This window comes from Aquarana catesbeiana, linkage group LG09 (genome assembly GCF_042186555.1).
Source record: "Aquarana catesbeiana isolate 2022-GZ linkage group LG09, ASM4218655v1, whole genome shotgun sequence".
Taxonomy (NCBI): domain Eukaryota; kingdom Metazoa; phylum Chordata; class Amphibia; order Anura; family Ranidae; genus Aquarana; species Aquarana catesbeiana.
Window position 1 is genome coordinate 248,820,902 of NC_133332.1, and position 19,328 is coordinate 248,840,229.

Here is a 19,328-nt window from a genome sequence, read left to right on the forward strand (position 1 = left end):
TTTGGGAGGGTCAATGTTTTTGTTAATTTTATTTTTTATTATTTTTACAATTTAACCTTTAAATACTGTATTTATTTATTTATTACAGTTCTTTATTTTTCTTTATTTATTTTATCTGTTGGATATATCAGGGGTGCATTCAGAAAAGGAAGGAGCCGGTAAACTCCATCCTGAAGGACCCGGGGACCGGGGGGGGCCGGAGGAGGACCCGGGGAGAGCAAGGAGCACACAGGGGGAGCCGGATGGGACCGGAGGAGGACCCAGGGAGCCAGAGGAGAATGCAGGGGACGATCGGTGTGGCAGTGGGGGGGGGGGGTAAAAGCACCGATCTTCCTGTGTAGCTTTCAATAAAGCAGCTGACAGCCGCAGGAGGGAGAGGAGGAGAAGCGGCTGTCAGCTGCTTTATCGAAAGCTACAAAGGAAGATTTGTGCTTTTTACCCCCCACCGCCACACTGTTCACCTGTGAGGCTGCCCGGTCCCCCCTGCTATGCTGAGGATGCCTGGCCCGATATAACAGGTATCGGATCAAGCATCGGAACATTTGCATGAGTACAGATACTTGTGCAAATGCTCAGTATCAGCACCGATACCAATTATAGTATCGGTATCGGTGCAATCCTAGTAATCAGCTTCTAACTTCAGCTTGTTCAATAAAGCATTGACAAAAAAACCTGGAAGCTGACTGGTTTCTATACAGAGCTGCACCAGATTTTGCACTCATCAGTTTTAGTAAATAACCCCCACAGAGTCCGCTATTCTGCCAAAATGCATCAGTGCAGGTAATGCGTTACCATGTGACCATCCTGGCTTTTGTCAAGCATGAACAAAATTAAGGTCTTGTTTACACTTGTGGTCAGGTGGTGGTAAAAATAGGCAGTTAAGCCACGTTATTACCACCTCTCTTAAGCTGTATGGGGTTGCACTCATGGTGTGGCCACAATTCTTTGTTTCATGGCCACGCCAAAAATTGTACCCCCTCTCGCATTTGCACGTGCACAGGAGTCCAATCAGTCTAGCACCGAGGTTTGTGGAGAATGCCCACTGAATTTCTCATAGCATGTTTCTTCTTCAATAAATAGCCTGCCTGCTCACAACTTTTTTTTGCTCACAATTTTTTTTTACTTCCCCTAAAGGGGAGCTACAGGCTCCCCCCAAAAAAATTAAAATCCAGCAGCTACAAATACTGTAGCTGCTGACTTTTACATAAGGACAATTACCTGTCCAGGGATCCAGTGATGTCCTCACCCAACCGGATACTTCAATTGGCTTTGAGTGCAGATGCCAGCATAGCAAGTAAAGGGAACAGGAAGTGAAGCCTTGCGGCTCCTAATGAGCGAGCTGCACTGTGCCTTGTGAATGGTTCTGCCATTTTCTGGGACCTGTGATGTGTCCCAGAAGACTACGGGGGAAGGAAAGGGGCTTACTTCCAGCTCTCATCACCTGGCAAAACCAGGTATCCGATCCCCCTTCCACCTCAAAAAGTTCCCAATGTGGCAGTGGAGGGGGGGAAGGTTCAAACAAGCGGAACTTCCCCTTTTGGGTGGAGTTCGCTTTAAGTTTCAGTTTAAGATCACGAGGTTAAAGCTAGCGTCTAGGATGTGTTAAATCTGAACTTTACACTCTCAATCAACAATGACTGTTTTTAATCCTTAAAAGAGAAGTATGGGATTTTTTTGTATTTCCTATTCATGCTTACCTATGTGGATGTAACATTAGACCGATGCTGCATCTGTCCCCCAGTGCCCCTACACTGAGAACTGAGCCACCGAACACTGCCGACGGCTCGGTTTTCATGGATCCCTGAGAGGATAGCTGCTGACTGTCAGTCAGCGCCTCTCCTCTCTGCTTCTCAGCGCTCATTGGAGCGCTGAGCTGTGGAGGGTCAGGGAGTGGCCGTCTCAACGTCTCGGTGGCTCGCTGAGACTGCCATCAATCAAGGCAGCTGGCGGATCCAGACTTGGAAGTCGGGATGACGCACTGCGTCGACTGATTGCAGTGACGTCAGCTGAGAGCGGACTTCAGACTGCTCTCCGCTGAAAATGGGTCACAGGAGTGCAAAACGAATTGCACTTCTGTGACCCTTAGGAGAAGCCTAGCCTAAAAAGTTCAGGCTGGACTGCTCCTTTAGCATTAGTAAATAGATAGTAAAGTATATCATATTTACTTGTTGTAAACTTTTTTAACATTTCCTCAGTTACTTTTTGGTTTCCAGTCCTAGGCATGATGTCACACATGCCAGGAGTCTTCAGGAGGGGAAGAGGGATTTTCTCAGATAAGCAAACTCCCCCCCTACTTGCCTGAGCTAAGGGCAGATGGATTCCAGGAAGTAAATGCTACATTAATCAGCTGCCCTTACTCAAGATGGCCTCAACCAGAAATGCTAATGGGTATTTTTTAACCACTTGCCCACCTTCTTCCGCACATATACTGTGGCAAGGCATCTCGGCTGCGCAAACCGACGTACCTGTACATCAGTCTGCGCATGTGGTAGTGTGGGCACGTGCGCGACCTCAGCGGACTCGATGTCCACCGGCCACCCACGATCACAGTAAAGAGAGGCAGAACAGGGATCTGCATATGTAAACAAGACGGATCAACGTTCTGACAGGGGACAATACTGAGATCTACTGTTCCTAGTGATAAGGAACAGCGATCTCTGTGTTGTCCCAGTAAGCCCATTCCCCACACAGTTAGAACACACTCAGGGAACACAGTTAACCCCTTAATCGCCTCCTAGTGTTAACCCCTTCCCTCCCAGTGTCATTTATACATTGATCAGTGCATTTTTTTAGCACTGATCACTGTAATAATGTTACTGGTCCTCAAAAAGTGTCACTTGGGGTCAGATTTGTCCACCGCAATGTTGCAGTCCCGCTAAAAATCGCAGATCGCCGCCATTACCAGTAAAAACAATAAAAAAAATTAAAGTCTATAAATCTATCCCATAGTTTATAGACGCTATAACTTTTGCGCAACCCAATCAATATACACGTATTGCGATTTTTATTTATTAAAAACATGTAGAAGAATACATATTGGCCTAAACTGATGAATTAATTAGTTTTTTTATATTTTTTGGGGGATATTTATTATAGCAGAAAGTAAAAAATATTGTTTTTTTTTTCAAAATTGTCAGTCTTTTTTTGTTTATAGCGCAAAGAAATAAAAACCGCAGAGGTGATCAAATACCACCAAAAGAAAGCTCTATTTGTGGGAAAAAAAGGACATCAATTTTGTTTGTCAGTTAAAGCAACGCAGTGCCGTATCGCAAAAAATGGCCTGGTCATTAAGGGGGTAAATCCTGATGTAAGAGGGGGCTCTCTGGGGACCCTGATGTAAGGGGAGGCTCTCTGGGGATCCTGATGTAAGGGGGGGCTCTCTAGGGACCCTGATGTAAGGGGGGGCTCTCTGGTGACCCTGATGTAAGGAGAGGCTCTCTGGGAACCCTGATGTAATGAGGGGGGCTCTGGGGACCCTGATGTAAGGGGGGCTCTCTAGGGACCCTGATGTAATGGGGAGTAAGTGAGGGAGTCTCTGGGGACCTTGATGTAAGTGGGGAGGGGGGCTCTCTGGGGACCCTGATGTAAGGGGAGGCTCTCTGGGAACCCTGATGTAATGAGGGGGACTCTGGGGACCCTCATGCAAGGGGGACCCTGATGTAAGAGGAGGCTCTCTGGGGACCCTGATGTAAGGGGGAGGCTCTTTAGGGACTCTGATGTAATGGGGGGCCCTCTGGGGACCCTGATGTAAGGGGGGCTCTTTGGGGACCCTGATGTAAGGGGGAGGCTCTCTGGGGATCCTTATGTAAGTGGGGGGCGCTCTCTGGGGACCCTGATGTAAGGGGGGCTCTTTGGGGACCCTGATGTAAGAGGGAGGCTCTTTGGGACCCCTGGTGTAAGGGGGGGCTCTCTGGCTAGGGTGGAGCTCTGTGGGACCCTGATGTAAGAGGAGGCTCACTGGGGACCCTGATGTAATTAGGGGGGCTCTGGGGAACCTGATGTAAGGGGGGCTCTCTGGGGACTCTAATGTAAGGAGGATGCTCTCTGGGGACCCTGATGTAAGGGGAGCTCTCTAGGGACTCTGATGTAAGGGGGGTCCTCTTTGGACCCTAATGTAAGGGGGAGGCTCTCTGGGGACCCTGATGTAATGAGGGGGCTCTGGGGACCCTGAAGTAAGAGGGGGGCTCTCTGGTGACCCTGATGTAATGAGGGGAGGTTTTGGGAACCATGATGTAAGTGGGGAGCTCTCTGGGGACTCTGATGTAAAGGTGAGGCTCTCTGTGGACCCCGATGTAAGGGGAAGGCTCTCTGGGGATCCTGATGTAATGAGGGGGGTCTCTCTGGGGACCCTGATGTAAGGGGGGCTCTCTGGGGGCCCTGATGTAATGAGGAGGGCTCTGGGGACCCTAATGTAAGTGGGGGGGCTCTTTGAGGACCCTGATGTAAGGGGGAGGCTCTCTGGGGACCCTGATGTAAGGGGGAGCCTCTCTGGGGACCCTGATGTAATGAGGGGAGCTCTGGAGACCCTGATGTAAGGGAGGGGCTCTCTGGGGACATATATATGCCCGCCCAAGCGTATGGCTCTTTTTACTTCGCTGCTATGGGCTCTAGCCCCAGATCTTTTGTAGACCTAGCAATGTCCCTGGTAGAGTTACCACCTCATCCCTTTAAAACTGAACACTTATTAATAACACAGGTTCTGTGGCTGATTAAGGTGGTAATTAAATTTACTTGGTGCCGCATCTGCATTAAATTAGCCTCAGAACCTGTGTAATTCATATGTGTTCGGGTTTAAAGGGATGAGGTGGCAACTCTAGTCCCTGATAAGGATGGGCTCGGGCGTGTTCGCACACTCAACGTGCAGAGCCCGCCAGGAAGTCGGAAGTCAGAAGTGTGCGGCTGCAGAGATCGGAAAATGTCTCACTGCAATGTAATCACTGCCTGTGATTAGCGCAGCACCGTGCCGACTTCCTGGCGGGCTCTGCACGTGGAATGTGCGAACACGTCGGAGCCCATCCTTAGTCCCTGGTTACATTTAAGGGTTAAGTTTAGGATTTAGGATTGCTAATCACTTTCTATCCTGGAGACAGTGGTGACCAACACAGATTGCGAGGGTTAATCTCCCTGGTGGAAGGTCATAGACAGCAATAAAATCTGACAGGGGTTCTAAACCTTCCCCAAGCTATTCGAAATTTTAAAAAAATATGTTTTGAAGATAAAAATACAATATAAGTTCAACAAAAATAAATCACTGTATGTTCTCCTTATAGAACTGATTTCCAAGCAAGCCAGAGATATTCCCACAAACCCCTTAAGTGTTACCTTTGCGGTAAGAGGCTGATCCAGGTTCCGATGTTCCACAATGTAATCACCACAGCAATGAAGAAAACAAGATAAAGCCACCACAGAAATCGACAAAACCAATGTGTAATAGCAGTGATGCAGCTGATAATCTTAATCACAAGACAAATAAACACCAAGAAAGCCAAGATGAGGAGAGGATCCATTGATATTTGAATTGTAGCTTCAGATTTCCCTCGCAACAACATGAGCTATAAGGAAATGACTGCTAACTATGCAAACTATTTAGAAAACAGTCATTTCCTCATTTACAAACAATGGAAACCTGAAACTCCTTTGCCCCATTTCCAACCCACCTGCCACACTTGTGAAAATGCATAGAATATCATCAAAAAGTTAGTTTATTTCAGTAATTAAATTCAAAAAGTGAAACTCGTATATTATATATATTCATTACACACAGAGTGATATATTTTAAGCATTTCTTTCTTTTAATTTCAATGCTTATGGCCTATAGCTAGTGATTATATTCTATGTGCTCTAGAATTTCCTGGTAGAGGGCTGCGCTCACTTTGGACTTGATAAAACACAGTAGACCATCATCAGCAGATGACATGGCTTCCCAAATCATCACAGACTGTGGAAACTTCACACTGGACCTCATGCAACTTGTATTATGTGCCTCACCACTCTTCCTCCAGACTCTGGGACATTGATTTCCAAATGAAATGCCATCTGCTGGTGTTGGTCCACTGTGTTTTGTCAAGTCTAAAGTCAGCGCAGTCCTCTACCAGGAAATTCTAGAGCACTTCATACTTCCATCTGCTGACCAGCTTTATGGAGATGCTGATTTCATTTTGCAGCAGGACTTGGTACCTGCCCACACTGCCAAAAGTACCAATACCGGGTTTAATGATCATGGTATCACTGTGCTTGATTGGCCAGCAAATGCCCCTGACCTCAACCCCATAGAGAATCTGTGGTGTATTGTCAAGTGGAAGATGAGAGACACCAGTCCCAACAACGCAGATGAGCTGAAGGCCGCTATCAAAGCAACCTGGGCTTCCATAACACCTCAGCAGTGCCACAGGCCGATCGCCTTCATGCAAAAGTATGAACAAGATATCGTGAAAAATACTCCTGCGTTGCACAAACTACACATTCCCACCCTACCGCCATGACACTGGTTCTACATAGGCATGTGTGTGTATGCATGTGGACATGTATATGTGTGTATGTGTATGTATATATATATATGTGTGCATGTGTGGGTGTATATGTGTATAACACAGTGGTGTAGTGGTAGCACTCTTGCCTAGCAGTAAGAAGGGTCACTGGTTCGAATCCCAACCACGACACTACCTGCTTGGAGTTTGCATGTTCTCCCTGTGCCTGCGTGGGTTTCCTCCGGGTACTCCGGTTTCCTCCCACACTCCAAAGACATGCTGGTAGGTTAATTGGATCCTGTCTAAATTGTCCCTAGTATGTATGAATGTGAGTTAGGGACCTTAGATTGTAAGCCCCTTGAGGGTAGGGACTGATGTGAATGTACAATGTATATGTAAAGCGCTGCGTAAATTGACGGCGCTATATAAGTACCTGAAATAAATAAATAAATAATATATATATATATATATATATATATATATATATATATATATATATGTGTGTGTACAGATTTATGTGAATATATACATATATTTATTTTGTGCTTATTGTTTCTTTATATATATGCATATGCGTTTTTAGATTTTTATGTACATTTGATATATGCATTTTTGTATATATTTGTGTGGATTTCCATTTGAATGAGCACATTTCTGTTTTTGCACAAACCACATGGCCATCTTTGTGCCCCCATTTGTGCTTTCCGTGAACAGGGGCATACCTCCACATATCTGTTCCAGCACAGCGGTTCACGTGCTGGCAGAGTTTTTACACGCATGCGCATGTCCTTTGGACAGAAGCACAACCGGTTTTACCATGCGGAGAGACAATATCTCTCAATGTGTCTCAGTGCACTTTTTACTTCACCATCATCCCCCCCCCCCTTTCATATGCATATATGTTTGTTTTTTTTTTGCTTTTTTTTAATGCATTTACATGCGTGTGTATTATGCACGTGTATGTGTATGCATGTATATGCATATATGTGTACACGAGTATGTGTGTGTACACTTATGTATGCGTAGATTTTTTCATTTGTATGTATTTAGACTAGAATCATGTTCTGTGCTTCAAAATCCCACTACCTATCATTAATTCTTTGTACTGATATGGTAATTTTTATTTCTAATATATTTATATTATATACTTTTTATCATTTTATGAATGCATTTTTCAATGTAAACTTATCTTACGTCTTCAGTCTGTAGTGTACGGTATATATTGTTCTTATTTATACCCCATCTAGAACACCTGGGAATGGAACTTGGAATAATCAATTGTCCATCACAGGACACATCCTCCTACTAGCCACACCACCTCTCCCCATGTACACATGTCGGCCTACCGGCCCATACAGACTGTGCTCCAGTTCTCCTGGCTCTGATGAAGAGGTTTTCCTCGAAACGCGTCACCCTTTCTTAAATAGCTGCCTCAATATGGGCACACCCCAATTTTAACTTCCTAGTACTTATTTTGTTACCTGTTTTTCCTTTTTTTTATAATATTATGTAGTATTTGTATGATTTTATAGTTATATGACTATATGTCTGTATTCTTTTACATAAATAAACCATACATTTCTTGATGTAAGCGCCTGATCACGCGCCTTCCATCCACTTCCTACTAAACATGATCGCCTCCATGCCACGCTGCATTGGTGCAGTAATTCATGCAAAAGGAGCCCTAACCAAGTATTAATATAGTGCATTCTATACTGTACATGGGCATACTTTTCAGCAAGCCAACATTCCTGTATTAAAAATCCTTTTTTTATTGGTCTTTTGTAATATTCTATTTTTTTTAGATACTGAAATTTGGGTTTTCACCAGCTGTAAGCCATAATCATCAAAATTAAAATAAAGAAATGCTTGAAATATATCACTCTGTGTGTAACACATCTATATAAAATATATGAGTTTCACTTCTTGAATCGAATTACTGAAATAAATTAACCTTTGATGATATTCTAATTTTATGAGATGCACCTGTATGTGCGACTTTCATGCAATTTTAGGGCCATACACTTCAATGTTAACCCTCAAACGTTGCATTAAAGTCGTACCTGAATGTTATACAATGCAACAGATGTCTATTGTTACTGGTTAAAGCCAAAGTGGTATCCAAGCTGTACCAATCTGCGCAACTTTGGAGTCGTACAAGCGTGAATTGAGCCTTATGCCCTGTACACACAATCAGACTTTCCGATGGAAAATGTGCGATCGGAGCTTGTTGTCGGAAATTCTGACTGTGTGTAGGCACCATCAGACTTTTTCCATCGGAATTTCTGACACACAAAGTTTGAGAGCTGGATCTAAAATTTTCCGACAACAAACTCCGTTCGTGTAAATTCCGATGGCATGTAGACAGTTCCGACACACAAAGTGCCACATATGCTCAGAATCAAGCAGAAGAGCCACACTGGCTATTGAACTTCATTTTTCTTGGCTCGTCATACGTGTTATACATCACCGCGTTCTTGATGTTCTTAATTTCCGACCAACTTTGTGTGACCATGTGTATTCAAGACAAGTTTGAGCCAACATCCGTCGGAAAAAATCAGATGGATTTTGTTGTCGGAATGTCTGATCGTGTGTACAGGTCATTACACATTGTCTGAACCTACCTGGAAGTTGAAGTTTAGTAAAAGTTAAAAAAAAGAAAAGAGAAAAACATGTATGAAGAGTGTTCCATTTGTTGGTGACTGCTGTTTTTGGTTGAAATCCAAAGTCCCAAGATACCCCTACAGCAGTGATCTACAGGTGTTGGATTGAAATTTCCTTGCTGAACCTGCTGAATTTTGATCCATCTATGGCCAGCTTATGGGTGACATCATGCTCCCAGGCATTAACAGCTGTTTTTTTACTCTCTCAACCTCTTACAATAAAAGAACCCCTTGAAATAATTTCAGGTCTCAGGGAACCCCTGTTACAAAATGATTATATCACAACACATTAAGATGATAGGTAAATTGTTGATATGATAAATAAAAGGATAATGAATGTGATGTACACAGCATATATGACACATAGAGAGGGAATGTAATACTCTCTTCCCCTCTCTATAGGACAAAAAGAAACACAGACAGTGTAAACCAGGGCTCAAAATTTCAAGTCCTGAGCTACTAGTGTAAGAGATGTCAAAATCAGGTACCCCATAAAAAAGGATTATAGTTCTGTCATGGAGAAAGTAAAACTCATGGCATTTCTATTAAATCACCAGTAGATGGCAGCATAGAGTTAAAAGCCTGAATGACAGAGAGCACATTCTAATGGAACCACTGCTAAAATAGCAGGGGGAACCAAAAGGACAGACCTTTGTTTCTGGTGGGAACGGAATAGCAGTTGCTATCCGGTCTATCAGGCTGAAGGTCATGTGTTTTTGTCACTGCAGATAAGAGGGAGCATATTTAGGACTATAAACAGGGCAAAATTGATTTAATTTACATCCCTGTGATCAGTAAAGGCTGCTGTGTGAATAAATAGCATACCAGCACATGTGCAATTGTTTATTATTTACTATTAGGACATTATTCCTGTATGTAGCAAAGTCTTTAACCTCTTTCAGCCTAATGAGGACCTTCAAGGCCAAAGACAGCTGACATCCTTCCATATGTAGTGGGTTGTGAGGCATTGTGGGTGCAAAGATGGTGAAAGTCATTGGGAGCCAGTCACTTCTTGGATGCAAAAGAGGTTTTATTTCTTTTAACAGTCCATTTATATTTTGAAGGGAAAGAGGGTTAGGGCCAGGACACACTTAAGTAGTTGCACTTTAAATTAGCAGACTCCGAGACTTCAATAGGAGGACAGTCGAACAGGGAAAGGCCCCAGCAAGGTGCCTATCAGGGAATTTAGTAGACCAGACTGTGTGGTCTGCACAGAGGAAACCAGAAACGCATGTAAGTGAACGATAATGGTGTTTATTTAAATAGGTGACAAGTAAGTGAATATAAACAGTGCACAACCAACAAATAGTATATATAAATAAATGGGAGATACCAGAATCGTAACAAAAGCCAGGCCGAGGTCATACACAGGGAGGTCAGCAGATAGTAAGGACGGGAAACCAACAGGACAGGAAGAGGATGGATGGGTAGGCTACAGGGCAGGGATCCAAGGTAATCAGGTAACAGGAGGGACAGGTTCAGGATGGGCTCGTGATAGGGATCAGATCAGATGCCGGGTCAAGGTCAGAGGCAGGGAGAGACATACCAAGGCAAGCATACGAGGGCTTGCCGGGTATTTATGAGACTGTCAGTAATTGTCCTCACGTAACACCTGAGCGCAGGAAGTGTTGTCTGCTACATACTGCCAGGATCCATCCTCTGGTGGACGTCAGTACTGCGGCCCAACGATGACATAACACCAGCAGGGAAAGACTCCCCTGACAGTTCCAAACTGCCAGGAGACACCTGCTGGTGGACCTCAGTACTGCACGCCAAATGATAGATCTTACCAGCGGACGGACCCTTTCCTGACAGCGCCACTTCTGCACGTGCAGGATTGCTGTGTGCTGTCCCCTATGGCAATAGTACTTAACAGTTCTTAACACAAAGTTCAACAGTTCACTCAGCTTCACTACAACTTCTACTTGTTGTTCTTCAGCCCCTTGAGCTCCTAGTCTCTCACTGGACCCTCTGATTTACAAACTCTGAATACTGTGAGCTCCTCAAGGCTTTTGTGGTGGTATCTCCCTCAAACGTCACCCACGCTTTCCTGCTGGGTCCCTAGTCTGGCACTCCAGATACTCCTCAAGCTTCACCCTGCTGACCAGCTCGGTCCCTAGCTTGACACAAAAAGCTGCTCTGCAAGCATCACCTCTGCTGGTTGGGTCCCTGACGTGATCACTGCCTGAACTTTCCCAATTCTCTCCCGTGCCCGTTCGGTGAGAATACTGCTCTGGTACTTGCTTCAGTTACTCACTGTGGTCCCTGGTAAAGGCGTTTGGTCCCTTAGTGGCGACAGCTTTCCTTCTAACTCCAACCTCGACAGGTTCTCCGACTGGCAGAACCGTCACTTTTGGTTGGACTGCAAGCCGCAGTCCCAACCCTGCACTGCCCTCTTACTTCTGGATAGGCCCTTACACAGCCTGGGAGCCAGATGCCCCCCAGAATCTATGGCCTAGCAGCCTGGGGCATACGACTCACATCCACCCAGACAGCGGGTGGCACAAAACATAGATCACCTGACCTCACCCGAATATATAGGTTCTTCCAGGAGGCCAAGGGATTCAAGAAAACCCCTGCTCATTGGCTGAGATACCCCATACACCCATAACCTGACCTTGGGTTGCCCTTCTCATATCTAGTACCACCAAGTTCCCAGCCACCTAGTGGTAGAAGTGAAAAGTGCAACAAGGCCAAACTTAGGGAGAAATCAATAGATCTCTATCGATTAACTGCAGTAGATACTCCTGACAAGGAATTTGGTGAGGAGCTCCCTGACTAAACCCCAGGGTACTACATGTATATGAGAATGTTATTATTATAGATATAGATGTGTATTATTATGTACGAACAGAATAGCAGTTGCTATCTGGCCTATCAGACTGAAGGTCACATGTTTTTGTCATTCAAGAAACTTTTCAATAAAAACACTTCTGGTTTCACCCGACCCGCTCTCTTCGCACATTGGAATTACTGACCATACTTTCAGCATATGTGCAACACTAGCCAGGCCTTAAGGGTTACTTGCCACCAGTTGCCCCACCCAACCCCTACCCTGTCATGCCCCTAATTCCGCCCCTAAACACGCCCTCATAAATTATCCCATGAAATTACATTGTTAAATATTTTATGCAGAATTAACCACTTTAATACCAGGCACTTAGACACCTTCCCGCCCAAGCCAATTTTTAGCTTTTAGTGCTGTCGCAATTTGAATGACAATTGAGCGGTCATGCTACACTGTACCCAAACTAATTTTTTATCATTTTGTTCCCACAAATAGAGCTTTCTTTTGGTGGTATTTGATCACCTCTGTGATTTTTATTTTTTGCGCAACAAATAAAAAAAGACTGAAAATTTTGAAAAAAGTTTTTCTTTGTTTCTGTTACATTTTTTTGTAAATAAGTATGTTTTCTTCTGCAATGACGGGCACTGGTATGGCTGCACTGACGGGCACTGATAAGGCGGCACTGATGGGCACCGATGAGGTGGCACCAATGAGGTGGCACTGATGAGGTGGCACTGATGACGGGCACTGATATGCGCTGATAGGTGGCACTGGTATGTGGCACTGATGGGCACTCATAGGTGGCCCTGATGGGCACTCATAGGTGGCACTTATGGGTGGCAGTGGTGGGTACTTATGGGTGGCACTGATAGGTGGCACGGTTTGGCACTGATAGGTGGGCACGGATGGGCACTGATGGGTGGCACTGATGGGTGGCATTGCTGGGCATTACTCAATTCATCTATTACTCTATTGTGCCAGTCAGTGCCTATTTGTGGGCACTGATTGGCACAGATTGGGCACATTGGGCACATGTGGATGGCCATGGGGGATGTACCTGACCATCCACATGTTGGGGGCTTCCCTGGTGGTCCTGGCGGCTTCCCTGGTGGTCCAGTGTAGGCATCCGAGTGGGGGCTGCACTGATAAACAGCGGAGGCTCTTTACCGAGATCGGTGTAGCGGTGTGTCAGACTGACACACCTCACCACCGATCGCCGTGATGCACGCCCCCACGGGCGCGCGGCAGCTGTTATCCTGCAGGGCGTCATATGATGCCCAGTCAGGATAACTGAACCACCGCCCGGCCGTCATTTTGCTATAAGGCGGGCGGGAAGTGGTTAAAGAAGAACTATGGTCAAAATGAAAAAATCAGTATGTGATGTAATCCTTTAATTTGTTAACTATGTCACTGGTTGTTTTTCAAATAACAGTAAGGATGTTCACATATTTACCTTTTACCCTGTAGCTAAAAACTCTCATGTTCATTTCCTGTAATCAGGAGACAACTCCGCTTCCTCTTTCTCTGAATGCTTCTGTTGTCCCCTTATGTGTGATGCTGCTCTGTATAGACTACAACAGGGACAGACAACCTTTTGAGCACAGTGTGCCAAAAAATGTTTTCAAAGAAATTGAGCGTGACAATTTTATATAAAAAAAATGTCAACTTCAAACTCTCAATTACGAAAAGGATTTTTTATAAAGTAAATGCTGTAAACTACTTTAGTAGTAGTGAGAAATTAACATCTTGCACTCTCCGCCTCAGATCAGCCCCAATTCCTGCACCTTCACACCTCAGATCACTGTCCCCCCTGCAAATCTGTTTCACCACTGTACCCCCCTACTCATCTGCCCCACCACTATACCCCCCTGCTCATCTGTCTCACCACTATACCCCCCTGCTCATCTGTCTCACCACTGTACCACCCTGCTCATCTGCCCCACCACTATACCCCCTGCTCATCTGTCCCACCACTGTACCCCCCTGCTCATCTGCCCCACCACTGTACCCCCCTACTCATCTGCCCCACCACTGTACCCCCCTGCTCATCTGTCCCACCACTGTACCACTCTGCTCATCTGCCCACCACTGTAACCCCCGTACATCTGCCCCACCACTGTACCACCCTGATCATCTGCCCCACCAATGTACCCCCTTTCTCATCTGCTCCACCAATGTACCCCCTTTCTCATCTGCCCCACCAATGTACCCCTTTCTCATCTGCCCCACCACTATAACCCCCTGCACATGTGCCCGATCTCTGTACGCCCCTGCTCATCTGTCCCACCACTGTACCACCCTGCTCTTCTGTCCCACCACTGTACCACCCTGCTCTTCTGTCCCACCAATGTAACCCCCTGCTCATCTGCCCCACTAATGTTCCCCCTTTCTTATCTGCCCCACCAATGTACCCCCTTTCTCATCTTCCCCACTAATCTACCCCCTTTCTCATCTGCCCCACCACTATAACCCCCTGCACCTCTGCCCCATCTCTGTACCCCCCTGCTCTTCTGTCCCACCACTGTACCACCACTGTACCACCCTGCTCTTCTGTCCCACCGCTGTAACCCTCTGCTCATCTGCCCCAACAATGTTCCCCCTTTCTCATCTGCCCCACCACTGTACCCCCCTGCACATTGGCGCCACCACCGTACCCCCATGCTCTTCTGTCTCACCGCTGAACCATCTTCTCATCTGTCCTGACACTAAACTTATCTGCTCATCTGCCCCACCACTGTAACCCCCTTACTCATCTGCCCCACTACTGTACCTCCTGCACATCTTTCCCACCGCTGTACGCCCTGCTCTTCTGCCCCACCACTGAAACCACTTGCTCATGTGTTCCACCTCCTTTCTCCTCTGCACATCTGCCCCACCTCTGTACCCCCCTGATCCTTTGCCCCACCGCTGTAACCCCCTGCTCATCTGTCCCATAAATGTACCTCCTTTCTCCTCTGCCCCAACACTGAACCCCCCTGCTCATCTTTCCCACCACTGTAACCCCCTTCTCATCTGGCCCAACACTAAACCCCCCCACTCATCTGCCCCACCACTGTAACCCCCTGCTCATCTGCCCCAATACACTTCCTTTCATATCTGCCCCACTGCTCTATTCCCCCCCCACTTTTCTGTCCCACCACTGAACCCCCTTCTCATCTGGCCCAACACTGAACCTTCTCTGCTCATCTGGCCCAACACTGAACCCTCCCTGCACATCTACCCCACCGCTGAACCCATTCTACTAATTTTTCCACCGCTGTACCCTCCTGCTCATCTGCTCCACTGCTGTACCCTCTTCTCATCTATGATATGCAGAGTGGTGAAAAGAACCAGAGATGAGACACATCTACCTGTCCTGGCACACTCATCCTGCTGATCCAACTCTCGCATCCAGCCCACGTTCATGTATGTGATGTATGCGATGTCACATACAAGCATATGGAATGGATGCGCAATGATGAGCTCAGTTCAGGGGCATTTTCTGAAAGTAGTGGGCCTGTGTGCAGGATGATAAGTTGGGCCCCCCCCCCCCCAGCTGAGAAAAAGTGCGGCGCTCTGCACCACAGGAAAGGTTGGGTGTGATTTTCATTGTGCTGAATACTGGCTGTGGCTTAAAGGACACAGGGTTTGCCCAAATTGACCCTGTGTCTGGGGGTCCACAAATGAAAATGGCCATAGCATCCATATCCCTTTGTCTATCCCCTGTCTCTAGCATGTTCAACCACACAACATGCAGCTGCCACAAATATGCGTACACAGCAACCTAAGTGCGTGCGCATGGCACTCCAAACACATTGACAGCTCTCCCCCAATCATAGGATGTACATGCTAGAGACAGGGGATAGACAAAGGGATATGGATGCTATGGTCATTTTCATTTGTGGACCCCCAAACACAGGGTAGAATTGGGCAAACTGCAACTATCTTACTAGCATGTCTTTGTAAAGTGGTGTACTCAGAGAAAAGCAATTCAAGTTCAGTGATAATATGCAAACTGCATGCAGATAGCATGCTAATCATGATTCACACCAAGAATCCCAGAGCTGTAAGTCATAAGTGAAAAAAAAAAAAAGCTCTAGCATAGTTGCCAACTGTCCCACATTACTGGTATTTAGATTTTTTTCTTGGTCTAACCGGGTCTGTGAATTTGGAGTTTTAATTATTTTTCTCCACCTCCGCTAGAGGTGCACAGCCAACATTGGTTAACAGTCTCCTCCCGCCACTATCTTATAGAAAACCAGCTATCGTGAGGAAGAAACAAGATGCGGAACCCACGCTCGGGCTCTTGGTTCTTCACTTCGGCCTCCATGAGCTGGTCTTCTGTAAATGGTGCAGAGACAAAATCACCAGTGGCGTTGCTACCGGTGATGAAGGGGTGGGGGCGAACACCTGATGTAATGAGGAAATCGACTGTAAACACCTGACATAAAAAGGACCACCTGATGGCATCTGGTGGCAGGAGACAGTGGCAAGTGAGACGCTCAGGTGATGAATGAAATGCTAACACTAGGTGTTTGTAGTATATATGCAGTGAGACAGCCACTGCACAGCGAAACAGGCACTGCAGCGAGACAGGCACTGCAGCGAGACAGCCACTGCAGCGAGACAGCCACTGCTCAGCGAGACAGCCACTGCGCAGCGAGACAGCCACTGAGCAGTAAGACAGGCACTGCAGCAAGACAGGCACTGCAGCGAGATGGCCACTGCAGCGAGACAGCCACTGCGCAGCGAGACAGGCACTGCAGAGAAACAGGCACTGCAGTGAGACAGCCAATGCAGCGAGACAGCCACTGCAGCGAGACAGCCACTGCCCACTGCGCAGCAAGACAGTCACTGCGCATTGAGACATCAATCAGATGTTTATTTGTAATAGATTGTGTGTGTTTAGCAGGATTAAATTGCACCCCCCCTCAACATGAACGTATAAATTAGCATTCATTCTGCTGTAGGAGCTGCAGTGTTTGTATTGTGTGTAATGTTAACGTATAAATTAGCGTTCATTCTGCAGTGTTTGTATTGTGTGTAATGTGAATGTATAAATTAGCATTCATTCTGCTGTATGCTGTAGCTGTGCGTGCGCTCTCCACTGCGCAGCGAGACAGCCGCTGCAGTGAGACAGGCACTGCGGCGAGACAGCCAATGCAGCGAGACAGCCACTGTGCAGCAAGACAGGCACTGCGCAGCGAGACAGGCACGGCGCAGCGAGACAGGCACTGCAGCGAGACAGGCACTGCACCGAGACAGCCACTGCAGCGAGACAGGCACTGCGCAGCGAGACAGGCACTGCAGCGAGACAGCCACTGCAGCGAGACAGGCACCGCGCAGCGAGACAGGCACTGCAGCGAGACAGCCAATGCAGCGAGACAGCCACTGCGCAGCGAGACAGCCACTGCAGCGAGACAGGCACTGCAGCGAGACAGCCACTGCAGCGAGACAGCCACTGCAGCGAGACAGCCACTGCGCAGCGAGACAGCCACTGTCAGATGTTTATTTGTAATAGATTGTGTGTGTTTAGCAGGATTAAATTGCACCCCCCTCAACATGAACGTATAAATTAGCATTCATTCTGCTGTAGGCGCCGCAGTGTTTGTATTGTGTGTAACGTTAACGTATAACATTGCATTGATTCTGCAGTGTTTGTATAGTGTGTTATGTGAATGTATAAATTAGCATTCATTCTGCTGTATGCTGTAGCTGTGCGTGCTCCCACCGTGTGCGCGCTCCCACTGCAGTGTTTGTATTGTGTGTAATGTGAACGTATTAATTATCATTCAAATTGCTGTAGCTGTGCGCGCTCCCGCCGTGGTGTTTGTATTGTGTGTAACGTCACTTGCGTGACATTATCTGACGGTTTCACTGGTCGGTATTGTGGCAAAACTTTTGAAACGCAGATGGAGTACTTACGCATGTGCAGTGCGTAGTTCTTCGCGGAACGTCACTTTTGTAGCAATCTGTGATGGGTCGCTGAATGTGTCGTGAAATGGGCATGATACGAGGCATAAGGACTCATGGGAAATGTAGTTCCCTGTGGGACACGCAGAAGATAGCTCAGTGAAATGAAATGACATGCTAGCTTTGCTGAACTCCTCCCACCATCAATAGCATTATCAAGCAGGAGGAATGAGTGGGATGTGAAACCACAATTGCATCTAAATGGTAGGAAAATCATAAACTCGTTTGTTATATTTATTATAATGAGCATGCTGCCTTTAGTTAAGAAACAAAAATTTATATAAACAACAGCTTTATCAGTGCCCATCAGTGCAGCCTATCAGTGCTCATCAGTGCCCATCAATGCAGCCTCACCAGTGCCCATCAATGCAGCCTCACCAGTGCCTACAAATGCAGCCTCATCAGTGCCCATCAATGCAGCCTCTCCAGTGCTCAGCAATGCAGCCTCACCAGTGCCCATCAATGCAGCCTCAGCAGTACCTATCAACGCAGCCTCATCAGTGCCCATCAATGCAGCCTCCCCAGTGCTCATCAATGCAGCCTCACCAGTGCCCATCAATGCAGCCTGATTAGTACCCATCAATGCAGCCTCAACAGTGCCCATCAATGCAGCCTCACCAGTGCCCATCAATGCAGCCTGATCAGTGCCCATTAATGCAGTATCACCAGTGCCCATCAATGCAGGATCACCAGTGCCCATGAATGCAGCCTCACCAGTTCCCATCAGCACAGCCTCACCCGTGCCCATGAATGCAGCCTCACCAGTTCCCATCAGCACAGCCTCACCCGTGCCCATCAATGCAGCCTGATCAGTGCCTATCAGCACAGCCTCACCAATGCCCATAAATGCAGCCTAACCAGTGCCCTTTAGCGCAGCTTCATCGGTGCCCATCAATGCAGCCTAACCAGTGCACAGGGATCAGAGAGAGGAGAGGAAGAGGAGAGCCGGCCGGATCATCACACAGAGCGGGGATCGCCCACTGTGACAGCCCACAGTTACACAAAGTCTGGCCTCCTGGATCAGCTCCTATGATAGACGTCACATGTCCTGGCATTGGACCAGTGTGCTGTCTATCACAGAAGTCGGTCCAGAAGGACCGACTGCGGCCTCTAGGCAATTCAAATCAAAGCTCTCACAGCGGGCAATCCCCGCTCTGTGTGATGATCTGGCCGGCTCTCCTCTCTCTTCCCTTGGTGGATTGCTGGAAGAACAGCTCCCGTTCAACCCTGCCTGCGGGCAGCGCAGGCCTCCCCCTTCCTCCCCCTTCCTCCCCCTTCCTCCCCCTTCCTCCGAGGCAGCCCTACACTCACCCTCAAGCTTTTTCCACTTGCTAAATGCAAGCAGGTGAGTGGAAATTTTGAGGGCTGGTGTAAACTGTACTCTTCCTTTACATAAATGGATAGTGGAAGGGTGTCATCTAACATTGGCGGTCAGAGTACCCCTTTAAGTTATATAGA

The 19,328-nt window shown here is 46.9% G+C and overlaps 1 long non-coding RNA gene across 4 annotated transcripts in view; it reads right to left on the bottom strand.

Annotated features, from left to right (window-relative positions):
• Positions 1-17,973, bottom strand: part of LOC141108493 (uncharacterized) — a 67,635-nt gene extending 49,662 nt beyond the window's left edge. For 2 of the 4 annotated variants that reach the window (XR_012236077.1, XR_012236076.1), the window contains exon 1: positions 5,323-5,578. This is a non-coding gene — a long non-coding RNA (uncharacterized lncRNA). Of the gene's footprint in view, positions 1-5,322; positions 5,579-17,822 lie in introns of those variants that run through there. The other 2 variants (XR_012236079.1, XR_012236078.1) reach the window with 2 other exon arrangements.
• Positions 17,974-19,328: the final 1,355 nt, after the last annotated feature.